This window comes from Meriones unguiculatus, chromosome 20 (genome assembly GCF_030254825.1).
Source record: "Meriones unguiculatus strain TT.TT164.6M chromosome 20, Bangor_MerUng_6.1, whole genome shotgun sequence".
NCBI lineage: Eukaryota > Metazoa > Chordata > Mammalia > Rodentia > Muridae > Meriones > Meriones unguiculatus.
In genome coordinates, this window is record NC_083367.1 from 25,754,116 (window position 1) to 25,766,899 (window position 12,784).

A 12,784-nucleotide genomic window follows, 5' to 3' on the forward strand; every position below is an offset into this window, starting at 1 on the left:
AGCCATTGAGAGCTCAGAGCTCAGTGGGCTGTTCTGTTGGAGCTTCAAAGAGACTATTGAGGGCAGTACGGACACTGAAGGTCTGGTTTGCAAAGTCTCAGAAGGAAGCAGAGACTCCAATGGGACCATTTATGTGATATTTTGAATTAAGAATCTGTGGTTCTGGTCAGCTGGTGCTGAAGAAGAAGTGTGATTAGCAGGAGACCAGCACCACTGAAGTGACACCTTGGTTTTACTGGGACAGTTGATGTTGGTTAGTGGAGCTGAGAAAGTAGCAGTGGCTAAGAAGAGACCAGCATCATTGAGGTTCATTAATCTGGGACTGATTCCCCAGAATCAGCCACCAGCATAAGTCACCAGGTACTGCTGGTTTTTAGGGCACAGAGATGTGGAAAGCAGCTGAGGCTTGGCATTGAGTGCAGGGCTGGAGTTAGCGGCCTTGGGCTGTGTTATTCAGTGGGTATTGACCGCCAGCTGTGCTGAAAGTTAGACTTTTGAGACAGTGCTTGAGCATTCTGTGAGCTGGGGTTTTGGGTGGGCCACCACCTGGCTCTTTTTTATGCTGTTGGAATCAGAATCCAAATTAGGCCCATGTACTGTGATTGGTGATAGTTTGCTTCAGTTTTCTCTAACTTAAAGGTTCTGTCTCTTCCAGTTACTTGTTTGAAGTGATGGGTTCCTGCTCTGAACCATCCCCAAAATTTTTATGCTGCCATTGTCATCTTTGTAGAGTGTTCTGTTACTCTGTCCCTTGTAGGATGGTAGGAATAAACAGAGGCTTAAAAAAATCAGTTTCCAGTTCATTTTTCTATTATTATTTTGTTTGACATTTTCTTTAACTTTTTGAGGTGTATTATTAATGTGTTTGAGTGTTTTGCTTGCATGTATGTTTCTGTACTGTGTACATGGTTGGTTCCTGAGGAGGCCAGAAGAGGGCCTCAGATCCTCTGTCCTCTGGAGCTGTAGTTGTTGCAGGTTGCAAGCTGCTGTGTGGTGCTGGGATTGAACCCAGGTCCTTTGAAGAGTGGCCTCTGGTTCATTAAGCGGTCTCTCTAGCCCCCATATTTTCTTTTCTGATTTCTAACTTAATTTTGTGTGTATGGGTGTTTTGACTGAACGTATGTCTGTTCATCACATGTGTGCAATTTGGGCCTTTGGAGGCCAGAAGATAGTGTTGAGTTCCCTGAGATTGTAGTTAAAGACAGTTGTGAGCTGCAATGTGGGTGCAGTGAACAGACCTGGGTCCCTTGGAAGAGCAGCCTGCCCTCCTAACTGTGGAGCACTCTCTCCAGCCCTCTGGTTTTGTTTCTTAATCTCAGGGAGTGTTCCGAAACCAACTGTAAGGATTCGGCCGAGAGGCCTTCATCTTCTGAAATCTCCCATAAAAACAAGTGGAACCACTCACGAGAGTCTGCAACATACTGCCAGATACAAATTACCTGAGAGTTTCTAGTCCAGCTTTGCTTTAAAACACAGAGGGGGAGAGCGCAGCCGCCTTAAACCTCTGGTGCACACACCTGGCATGCCGTTAAAAGTGACACGCTTTGCAGTCACACCAGCCCTGATTGCCTCACACCGTAACAAAAGCGGTCCAGCTTTGTCGCTTGCATTTCCCACCCGCTAAGGAGCTATCGTTAATTACTTTTTCCCTTTTCTTTCTTGGCAGTTGGAAGTAAAAGGATTAAAGTGGGAAGATGTGTAAGGAAATCAGATACATGTGTTCTGCAGTGAGCATCCTCGGGACATTTGTAACCAACCTCCCTCTCTCCCTCCCTCCCTCTTTCCCTCTCTCCCTCTTTTCCTCATTCCCTCCTTCCCTTCCTTCTTTCCTTCCTCCCTCCCTCTTTTTCTCCCTCCCCTTCGTTCATCCCTCCCTAGCCCTGTTTTTTAATGGAACTTTTCAGATACAGAAATAGACAGACAGTGGAGTCATGACATCTGTGCCTTCATCCCCCTCATCTGTCTAACGGAGATGGGATGGGGTTGCACTGCCGTCCACTGGAATAATTTCGTTTTCCATTTGTTGTTAGACTTGTGGCACAGAGTGTGTCTTTTTTTCTTTCATCAATGCTGACATTTTGCTAGTTCTGTCTTATGTATTTTGGTTGGATCTCATTTTAGGTAGCAGGTGAAGGGAATGCTTTCTCACTGTGTTTCTTTTTAAGCAAGTGCTATCATAATGGAAGCATATACAAACATAGAAGAGAGTAATGGATCTCATGTACCGTTTTCCATCTGATTATCAGCATATGGCTAATCAGTTTCTTCTGTATAGCACCTTCCCCTAATTCTATATTGGATTGTATTGGGTTATTTAAAACACACACACACTCCAAACCAAAAACAAACAAACAGCAACCCAACAGGATCATGTGTTTATATGCTGTATGTGTATGGATGCGCTCAGATACCGGAAGAAGGTGTCTTCTGGAGCTACAGGCAGTTGTGAGCTACCTGATGTGGATGCTGGGAAACAAACTCTAATCCTCTGCAAGAGCTCCAGCTTAACTTTAACTGTTGAGTCATTTCTTTAGCTCCCATGCTGGATTATCTTAAAGCAAATCCCAGACATGATGTCATTTCTTTCATTCATTCATTCATTGATTCTCTCTCTCTCTTTTTAAATGTCTGTGATGGATAAGCACCAAAAAAAAAAAGCCACATTTTCATGATTACAACTAAAAAGCTTGACTTTACTCCCAATACTTGGAGGCAGAAGCAGACTGATCTCTGAGGGTTAGGGCTGTGTGGCCTACAGGTAGTTCTAGGCCAGCAGAGCTACATAGTGAGAGGACAGCCTGGCTCAGAAAGCAAAGCAAAATAGCAGCAAAATCCCATATCTGTGTCATTAGATATGTTGGGTCCATATTTTTCTAGTTGTTTTAAAAAGTCTTTTGCTGTTACTCACATTGGCTACTGAGTAATATTTATATTGATTGCTGTGGCCCTTGAATATTTTAATGTAGGGCTTCTTCCTTTCTTTGTTTTTCAGTTTATTTGTTCTGTGGAAATTTTGGTTATTTTTTTTTTTTTTTTGCATCAATGTCTGTGGTACTGTTTGATAGGTTTGTGCCTTCTGCTTTCCTGTAAATAGGTAGGCAGACACTTAAGTAAGATTCAAGGTTAGTTTGTGGGGAGGTGAGTTAGAGTCCTTCATTCTTGCATTTATTTTTATGGTGTTTCATCAGAAAATACTGTTGTAGGGTTAGTGACAAGGTTTGTCCCCAAGCCTGGCGACCTGAGTTCAATCCCTGGAACCTATATGGTAGGAGAGAACTGACTTACGAAGAGTTATCCTCTGACTCCCACAAATGTGCAGCAGTGTGTGCGTCCACAACACAGCATGTACACCACAGCACCGCACTCATCTGCAGCGCAGCACAGCACACATACACAACCACAGCACACGTACACAAAGCACTGTGCACTCACAACACTGCACACATCCACAACACAGCACAGCACACATCCACAGCACAGCACACACTCACAGTACAGCACAGCACACATACACAGCACAGCACACATACACAAAGCACTGTGCACTCATAACACTGCACACATCCACAACACAGCACATATACACAAAGCACTGTGCACCCACAGCACTGCATAGCACACATACACAAATCTTGTGCATCCACAGCACAGCACACACATGCAAAGCATTGTACAGACAAAAGATACTCTTGTGGCTGGCTGTCTTTGGGATGAAGATGGGTCAGGCCTGCACCCAGATATATAAAAATTTCCAGCAGGCTTTTAGCAAGGTGGTATTTAGCACCATTGGTAAGGTTATTAATTGCCTGGATGCATTGTTAGTAAATTATTTCCATATGTATTGTTTTGAATCTTTTTTATTTATTACAGTTTATTCACTTTGTATCCCAGCTGTAGCCCCCTCTCTCGTCTCCTCCCAATCCCACCTCCGTTCCTCTTCTCTTCCCACCGTGTGTATTTTTTAATCAAGTAATTTGAATTATGGATCTCAGAGCCTTTCATCTCCCATCTTTAGTGTGTGTTTGTGAAAAAAGGAATTTTGCATTTAATCAGAGCACTGCTATTTTTACAAGTTAATTTGACAGAAATTCTCTAATATCTAATTTATGGGATATTAAAATATCTCCACTCATTCGCATGATGTCTTTTATAGTGCGCTTATTAGCCAGAATTTTGCAAAGGCACACTTGCCTCATTTAGTCACTCTTTTGTCCACTTAATGTTGTTTAATTTGAAGTAGTTCAGCTCCCTTCTCACGTCATGACTTTTCATGATAGCAACTTGTTAGAAAGGTGTGATGTCATCTAATGTCGCCTAAAACCTTTTAAAAAAAGATTTATCTTTATTATGTATACAGTGTTCTGCCTGCATGTACACCTGCATGCCAGAAGAGGGCACCAGATCTCATTATGGATAGTTGTGAGCCACCATATGGTTGCTGGGAATTGAACTTAGAACCTTTGGAAGAGCACCAGTGCTCTTGCCTCTGAGCCATCTCTCCAGCCTCCCTAAAACCTTTCTTTTTATGAATTGGTTTTACTCGTTCTATAATGTGTTTAGCTCATTCTTCTGTATCCCTTATTTTCTGTCAAAGTGAAAGCTGATCTGAAGAATACAGAGCAAACGATTTAGTAGAGGGTTTAATAGCCAGAGCCATTGCATCCATAGCAGGAACCACAGAAGTCATTGTTTATGAAGTGACTTTTAAGGTGATGATAGATTTTCCCATTGTGAAACCATGTTTTCCCCCTTGATCGCCGTGCGTCATCTGGGAGGAGAGTAGTTTTGGCAATACATATGTGTCTAGCTCTTCATCCAACTTCTACCTAGTATAGTGTCCATTGGTGGTCTTACCAGAGTCAGTTATCTTCCTGGAATTAGCAACACTAAAAAACAGGATTTTTAAAGAATGTGAGTCAAAAAGATGACAATTGCTCCATTGCAAGGAAAAAAAAAAAAGAATGCGAGTCAAAACACAAGTGTATTATCTTGATCCTTCTAAAGCATATAGTTCAGTCTTACTTTTTTTTTTTTTTTTTTGATGTGCTGATCTTCACAGCACTCAAACTGCCAACCTGAAGTGGTATTTAAACCTTTTTTTTTTTTTAAAGATTTATTTTTATTTTATGTGTGAGTGTTTTGTGTCTGTGCATGCATGTTCACCCACCATGGGTGTGTGCCACCTGTGCAGTCCAGAAGGTGTTGGATCCCCTGAACTTGAGTTACAGGTGGCTATGACCTCCTGTTTTGATGTCCCGTCACTCCCACCCCCCAGTACTGCGCAAGAGCAGCAAGAGCTATTCAGCTGCAGTCCTGGCATTTACAGTTTTTATTACTTTAGTTTTATTTGCTTGCTCTTTGCTAAGTAGCTTTTCTTTATCCATGTGAGCTCTTTGGTTACCATAAAATGCAGGATAAATTTTCAATTTTTTTTTTTTTGCGTTATATTGCAGTTTGGAAGGAGGCTTAGTAGTCAGGCCTGTTTCTTTATTTCAGTGTTAATAGAAAAATGCCCATGTATAAAGACTTTGACAGCCTGTGCCATGGCGGAGGAGAGTGAGTGGTCAGGATGTGGGGACCTGGTGGACTCACGCTGGGTCACGGGAGGGCATGTTGGGGTCTCAGCCCCTCTGTTGCTCTTGGCTGTCTTGCTGGGCTTGGCTCTTCCCGCTGGGATGACTCCCGTTGCCTTGCCGTTGGCCTCAGGGTGGTGAACTGAAACCTTTGAACCTGTGAGCAAAAACTGCCTTTTGTCCTTACAAGTTGATCTGTCTCAGGCATTTGTCACAGAAGTGGGAAGTTAACGGAAACAGTCTGTTTCTTTTTTGAGTATCTTCATTGATTTAGGATTTTTATTTTTTTAATTTTTTTATTCAGTGGACTTCAAGCAGTTAAACTCAGCCTCCCCTCCCCATTTTTGTTTTTTTTTGAGTCCTTTCAAACTGTCTCTGTCGTTTTGTTTAACCCTATCAAATTTTGGAAAAAAAAAAAAAGGAATGAGTTTACTTAAAGGTGTTTTTTGAGAATAGCATAAAATGTCTGTTAACTACAACATAAAATGATCTGTGGTATAAAGAAAGTACTGTGAATCAGAGAGATTATACTGTGATAAAAAGTCACCAGACTTAAGAAATAGAGTGTAAGAGGAGAGGCATTCCAAGGTCTCTCCTCTCTGCATGGTTTGTGTCTTTTAACACTTAAAATATTATCTTGCTATTTAGTCGTTATTGGAACAAAATATTTCAAGAGTTTGTGTATTGTTAGATTTTGACTTAGCTAATGGGATTTGTTCCCTATCCCGTTAGTTTTCCAAGCTAAGGATTCAATTTGGAGATGGGAAAGTTCCAGCATACTTGGGAGTAAAAAACTCCACCCTGAGAGGAAATGAGGAGGGATTTGCATGCCAACCTCTGCCTTTCATTTCATCCTAGAGCATAGCTAAGCATTCTCTCTGAACATTAACCTTGTCATGCTGGATTAATAGACTGCTGGGAGTTTCCTGCAGACAGCTCTGTTTCCCCTGATTTGAGTAAACAGGTGGAATTAGGAGTTGAAAGGTATGAGTTTGTGACGGATTGACTAGTGATTGAATAAAGTCTTCATGAGCACATCATGTTTCCAAACCTTTAAAACACACGGTGGCTTGTAAGTTTTCTTTTCCTACAATAGAGTTTAATGCACACTGCATTCATCGTGTAAGCAATAGTTCTTTTTAGTTTTGTAGGCTGTCTCTTCCAGAATAAAAGTGGTGTAGTTTATCCCCGTTCTCCCATAGTTGCCATCGTGGCTCCAGCTTCTAAGTACTTTGAACACTTTGTGCTGCCTGTTGGGCAGCCACACAGATAATGCAGCTGCATACCATAGTAATACAAACCAAATGCTGTGCTTTGAAAAGCCGTTTATCTTCCAAGAATAGAAAGGAGTGTAACGGAATTCTGTGTTCATTCTCCAGCGAGTTAAGTTTTAGAGTAAGTAAAAAAAAGCTATATTGTATTTTAGTTAGAAATATTCTTCTTTATACCTTTAAGTTTTGTAAAATACAACATTTTTGAAACTATAAGAAACTTATATTGGGAGGGATGGGGCTACAACAAGGATGTAAACTGAATTAAAAAAAAAAAGAAACTTATTTTGTAAAGAACCACTACGTAAAAAATATCTAAAATTGCACAAACTGCAGAAACTGAATACTGTCATTTCCAGCAGATAAAGCTCTTCTGTGACTGTTCCAGATGTGACAGCAACCAGAATAATCCGAACACTTGGTTTTTTCGTTCACATTCATAATATCAGTGAATTGTGAATAAGTGCAATTTAAGTTATTTAGCACTGTCCTTTATAAGGACATGGAGGAAAATACAAGTGTGTGTAGGTTGAATGGCAGCTGTTTTGTACATTACCATACAATTAATTTAAGCCATCTTACAGGGAGTGTTTACGATAAAATTACTTAAAAACCAATTAGGGTCAGATAAATTCAGAATTAACAGAAAGCATCAAAATGAGTATCTACAGACATAGCTATAACCATGGCCCAGCGTACGTATAGAAGACATTCATTCTACTTATCAGATTGTTTTGTTCTTTTCTTTTCTTTTCTTTTCTTTTCTTTTCTTTTCCTTTCCTTTCTCTCTCTCTCTCTCTCTCTCTCTCTCTCTCTCTCTTTCTCTTTCCCTCCCTCCCTTCCTTCCTACTTTCCTTCTCTTCCCACCTCCCCTTCACCAAGACAGGGTTTCTCTGTATACCTTTGGCTGTCCTAGAACCTGCTCTGTAGACCAGGCTGTCCACAAACTCACAGCAATCCGCCTGCCTCTGCAGTGCTGGGATTACAGGCATGCACCACCACACACAGCGAAATACTGTTATTTTTGGTTAATGGCTCACAACTGAAAAATAAAATAAAAGTAACAAAACAAATATACACATAAATAGGATACCCGATAATTCCTGATGTAACCGTTATTCTTGCTGAAAGTTACTGAAGACATTTTCCCTCTTAAATCCTGACCTTTTTTGTGTGTATGTTTGTGTACATATGTGCATGCGATGTGTGTGTGTATGCAGGCGCATAAGCATGTGTATGCACACATCTCTGGAGGCCTTGGGGGTTGTTCCTGCAAGTTAGACTGGCTCACCAGGAAGTTTCACAAACCCAGAGTTTTCATCTCCTCAGTGCTGAGATTACAAATGAACACCATGACTGGCCTTTCAGGCAATGGTGGGAACTAAAACAGATTGTCCTGAGTGAGGTATCCCAGAAGCAGAAAGACACACATGGTATATACTCAATTATAAGTGGATTTTAGACATATATTGTAGGATAATCAGACTAAAATCTGTACACCTAAAGAAGCTCAGCAAGAAGGAGGATCCTGTGTAAGATGCTTAATCCTTATTCAGAAAGGCAAATGGAATAGACATCAGAAGAGGGAGAAAACAGGGAACAGGATAGGAGCCTACTATAGAGGGCCTCTGAAAGTCTACCCAGCAAGTTATCAGAGCAGAGGCTGAGGCTCATAGCTAAATTTTGTGCAGAGGGCAGGGAATCTTAGGAAAGAAGTGGGAGATAAAAAGACCAGGAGGGGACAGTTGCTCCACAAGGAGAGCAACAGAACCAAAATATCTGGGCACAAGGGTCTTTTCTGAGACTGATATTCCAACCAAGGACCATTCATGGAGATAACTTAGAACCCTTGCACAGATGTAGCCCATGGCAGCTCAGTCTCCAAATGGGCTCTCTAGTAAGGGGAACAAGGACTGTTTCTGACATGAACTTAGTGACTGGCTCTTTGATTACCTCCCCCTGAGGGGGGAGCAGCCTTGCCAGGCCACAGAGGAAGATAATGCAGCCAGCCCTGATGAGACCTGATAGGCTAGGGTCAGATGGAAGGGGAGTCCCTATCAGTGGACTTGGAGAGGGGCATGGGAAGAGATGAGGGGGAGAGGGTGGGATTGGGAGGGAATGAGAGAGGGAGTTACAGCTGGGATACAAAGTGAATAAAGTATAATAAATAAAAAAATTAATAATAATGTAGATTCTGGGGCTTACTTTGTGGGTGGTTACCTCATTGTTCCTTATAGCCACACTGCAGGGCACCAATACCCACCATTTAGAAGGAAGGACAGAAAGATACGAAGGCCTAAAGAGGAAAAGTCTTTCATGTCAGGCTTAGGCTTGTGTGTGGATCTGGTCAGAGCTAGGCTTACTGAGCCTGTTTGTAATTGTTTACCTGAGGGGTCTTTTCTAGGTCACTGGTACCAGCCTTTTTCAGCTCAGTGCCTGTTTTTTTCCCCTTAATTTAAGGATGTCCGATATTTGAATGTCAGAGCATTGGTATTGGGGCAGAGGCTGTGGAAGATGAGAGACGAAGTGCGCTAGGACCGCTCTAGGAGACAGGCATCTCATTCCACGAATGATGTGCACAACACAGACTCTGACTTCACTTGTAGAGTTTGTGCTAGCATCCCAGATACATGCTGCCACGCCTGGCCTTGCTCATTGTTGCATATGGTGTTTCCTTAGTAGCTGGTACCAAGGCTCTCTCCAGCAGGAGTACTAAAGCTTCCACAGAAGGGCACTCTCTGAAGCCACCACCTTCAACTTGTCTACTGTCCTGAGCTCTTCCAACTTGGTGTGCTCCCTATGCTGAGCAAGTGGCTTCAGTGATAGTGTGGCTTATGTGGGCAGTTGTGTGTCTGTTGTGGTTCCGCAGGTAGACGTGAACATGCAGTCATGCAGTAGGTGTGAATGATTGTCTGTCAGTTGTCCTTTTTGGGAAGGTGAAACCCTTAAGCCACTTAAGCATATCTATTTCCTGGAATTTTTTCCCCTAGGTTTTGTGTTTAGTGTTCTTTGTTCTTCTGAAACAATTCAATACTGCGCCAGCCTGAGTCTTTTGTGATTGTTGGTCTGAGAATGCACCTTGTAGATTGAGGAGCACACTTAGAGGGCATTCTCTGAAGTGTACTTTTCAAGGCATTTGAATAACCACTTTGAAATGAATGCGGTGCATGGCTTAGGAGGGAGGCTAAATGATTCCTTGAAGCCAAAGTAGGCATATGGGGAGCAGCATGGGGGAGAACAGATGGGGCCTGTTCTCACCCTGTTTTCATCTTCAGCCCGTGATGGCCTTGGACAGATGAGGTGAACTCTCTGTGTTTGTGACTTTAGTGTAGTGAGCCGGGTTTTGTTACTCTTGCTCGCCTCCCCGTGTGTTTACTACAGTTGGACGTCACCTTCACAGTTTATTTGTGATGGAAGTGAAATCATTTCCTCTTGGGGGTGGGGGACACAGGTCTGTAGCTTATGAAGTGTTTCCGGAAGCTGCAAAGCTGGTTTGAAGCTTGCCATGTTTATTAGGGAATGTTTTAGCGGCCGTAAACACTTTCTGTGCTGTTGTCAGGGAACTGTTAGCCCTTGAATTATAGTATCTTTTATTTTGGTAAAATACATGAAAGATACATTAAAACTATATGAAACATACATAAGATTTATCATTTTTGGCTAGGCATGGTGGCACACATCTGTAATCCTAGCACTGGGGAAGTTGAAGTAGGAGATTGCAAATTGAGATCAGGCAGGATACATGGACTAGTGCGATTTTGCCATAAAACAAACCGAGTTACCAGTTTAGCTGTTATTTGCTGGTATTAAGTATATCCACAGAATTGGGCATCTATTGCCACTATTTCCAGAACTCAAAACAAAACAACGTAAACAAAAACAAACTATTCTTTTTGTTGTGCTGTATTTACATGTCTCTGTATTTGCGTGTGTGTGTGCCCATGTATATATGCAGGCGTGCATGCAGGTGGGCATGTGTGTAGAGGCTAGAGGTCATTACCAGGTAAGCACGTCTATCTTACTTTTTGAAGCAGGGTCTCTCACTGAACCCGAAACTGACTAACTGGCTACAGTGGCTGACTCGCACAGCAGGGATCCTATCACCCACCTCCCCAGTCTGGACTGCACTTCTTTTCCGTGGGTGTTGGGAAGAGCGCACATCTTCGTATTTGTATGGTTGGCGTCTTAGCAGCTAAGGCATTTCCCCACTCTCGATCTGGCCTGTGTACCCATTAAATAACTTCCTTCTTCCTTCCACTGGCCCTGAGTAACCGTGCTTTATGTCTCACCTGTGAGTTTGCTTGTTCTCTCCACTTCATACAGCCATGAACTTGTTCTTTATCGATTTATTTCACGTAACCAGGGAAAGTTCCAGGTTCGTTTGTTTTGTATCATGTGTCAGAATTTCCTTACTATTTGAGACAAAACAGTGTTTCACTGCACACCTCTTCTGTATTTTGTTTGCACATGTACCTGTTGAGCATTGTCTTGGACCTGCTTCTGCTGTTGTGGATAATGCTGGTAACGCCGGGACACAGGTGAGCAAGTTTTGGAGTCTCTGCTTCTCGCCTTGGGCAGAAGGTAGAAGAGGAGTTGCTGTTTCACAGAAGCTCTGTGACAACCCCTGGACTTCAGGCTGCTCCACGCTGTGCTGTGCTTGTGTGTGTGTTACCCCGATTCCATTCTTCGACATCAGCGCCTGCGCTTGTTTTACTTGTGTCCCCTGTCTCTCCAGGTAACAGCCATCCTGATGGGTAAAGTGTCTTAACTGTGGCTTCGATTTACATTTCCCTAATAATTTGATGATGTTGATCGGCTTTTCTTATTTTCTTTTTAAAGATTTTTAAAAATATGTGTACTTTTGTCTGCATGTCAGTGTATATACCACATGTGTGCCTGGTACCCATAAAGGTCAGAAGAGGGTGTGGATCCCAGAGGTGGTTGAGAACCACTGTGTACGTGCCGGGAATGGAACTGCAAATGCAGCTCATGCTCTTAGCTTCTGTGCCACCTCTCCAGCTGTCAGCTTTTCTTTTGAGATAGGGTAGTAGCTTGTAGTCCTGGCTGGCCTTGATCCTCTTGTTGTTATCACACGGTAGACTCTGATATAGCTTAAAAGGAATCATTTTATATTTTCTCATTCTTGTCTCTTTTGGTTACTTTCCTAGTCATTATCCAAATAAACATTTACAGAATTTGGAAAGGTTTTTTTTTTTTCCCGTTTTCATTCTTTCTCTCTCCCCTGAGAATTCAGTCATTTTGTCTTTTTCCAGTGTACCTACTGTTCATTTACTTCCTCACTACAGTTTGTTTTATTAGTTAGTTTTTTTGAGTGTTGGGTCTTGCTTGCATATGGTAGGTAAGTATTTCATCACTTAGCTATGTCTCCAGCCCTATGTATATTTTTCATTTTGAGACAGTAGTCTCATTGGGTGGCTAAGCTGGTCTTGAACTTGCAACCCCTACACCTCAGTTGCCAAGAGTTGTTTAGAGGACAGTCAGTGCTACTGGAGCCAATCTGCACTGCATTTCAATATTCTTTACTATGCGCTATAATTATATTTATTGGTTGGTTTTTGAGACGGGCTCTTGTCATGGACCACCTCCTTCAGTATGTGACAACATACCTGGACATTTTTAATAAGCATTTATAAGTTAGAGCCTTTGGGATCCCTAGGCAGAGGATCTCAATTTATTGATGATTTGAATACTCTGCAGTTTTGTTTGACTGCAAATAGGTTTTTATGTAATGACATTGGTGAAGTTGTTAAATAAATGACTCAGTTAAAAATGGCTTAGTAGTGAGGTGAGTGCTGGAGAAATTGCCTGTTTAGAAGTGGAGTATTTGCTAGTTACTTTCTATCAACCTGACATAAACCAGAGTCACCTAGAAGAGGGACCCTCCACTGATTGGTCCATGGGCATGTCCATGGGACATTT

General features: G+C 42.1%; 1 protein-coding gene across 21 annotated transcripts in view; it reads left to right on the forward strand.

The window, feature by feature from the left end:
• The window catches only part of Epb41l2 (erythrocyte membrane protein band 4.1 like 2), a 154,326-nt gene that overhangs the window by 19,407 nt on the left and 122,135 nt on the right, over window positions 1-12,784 (forward strand). The gene's annotated exons all lie outside the window — the stretch shown is intronic.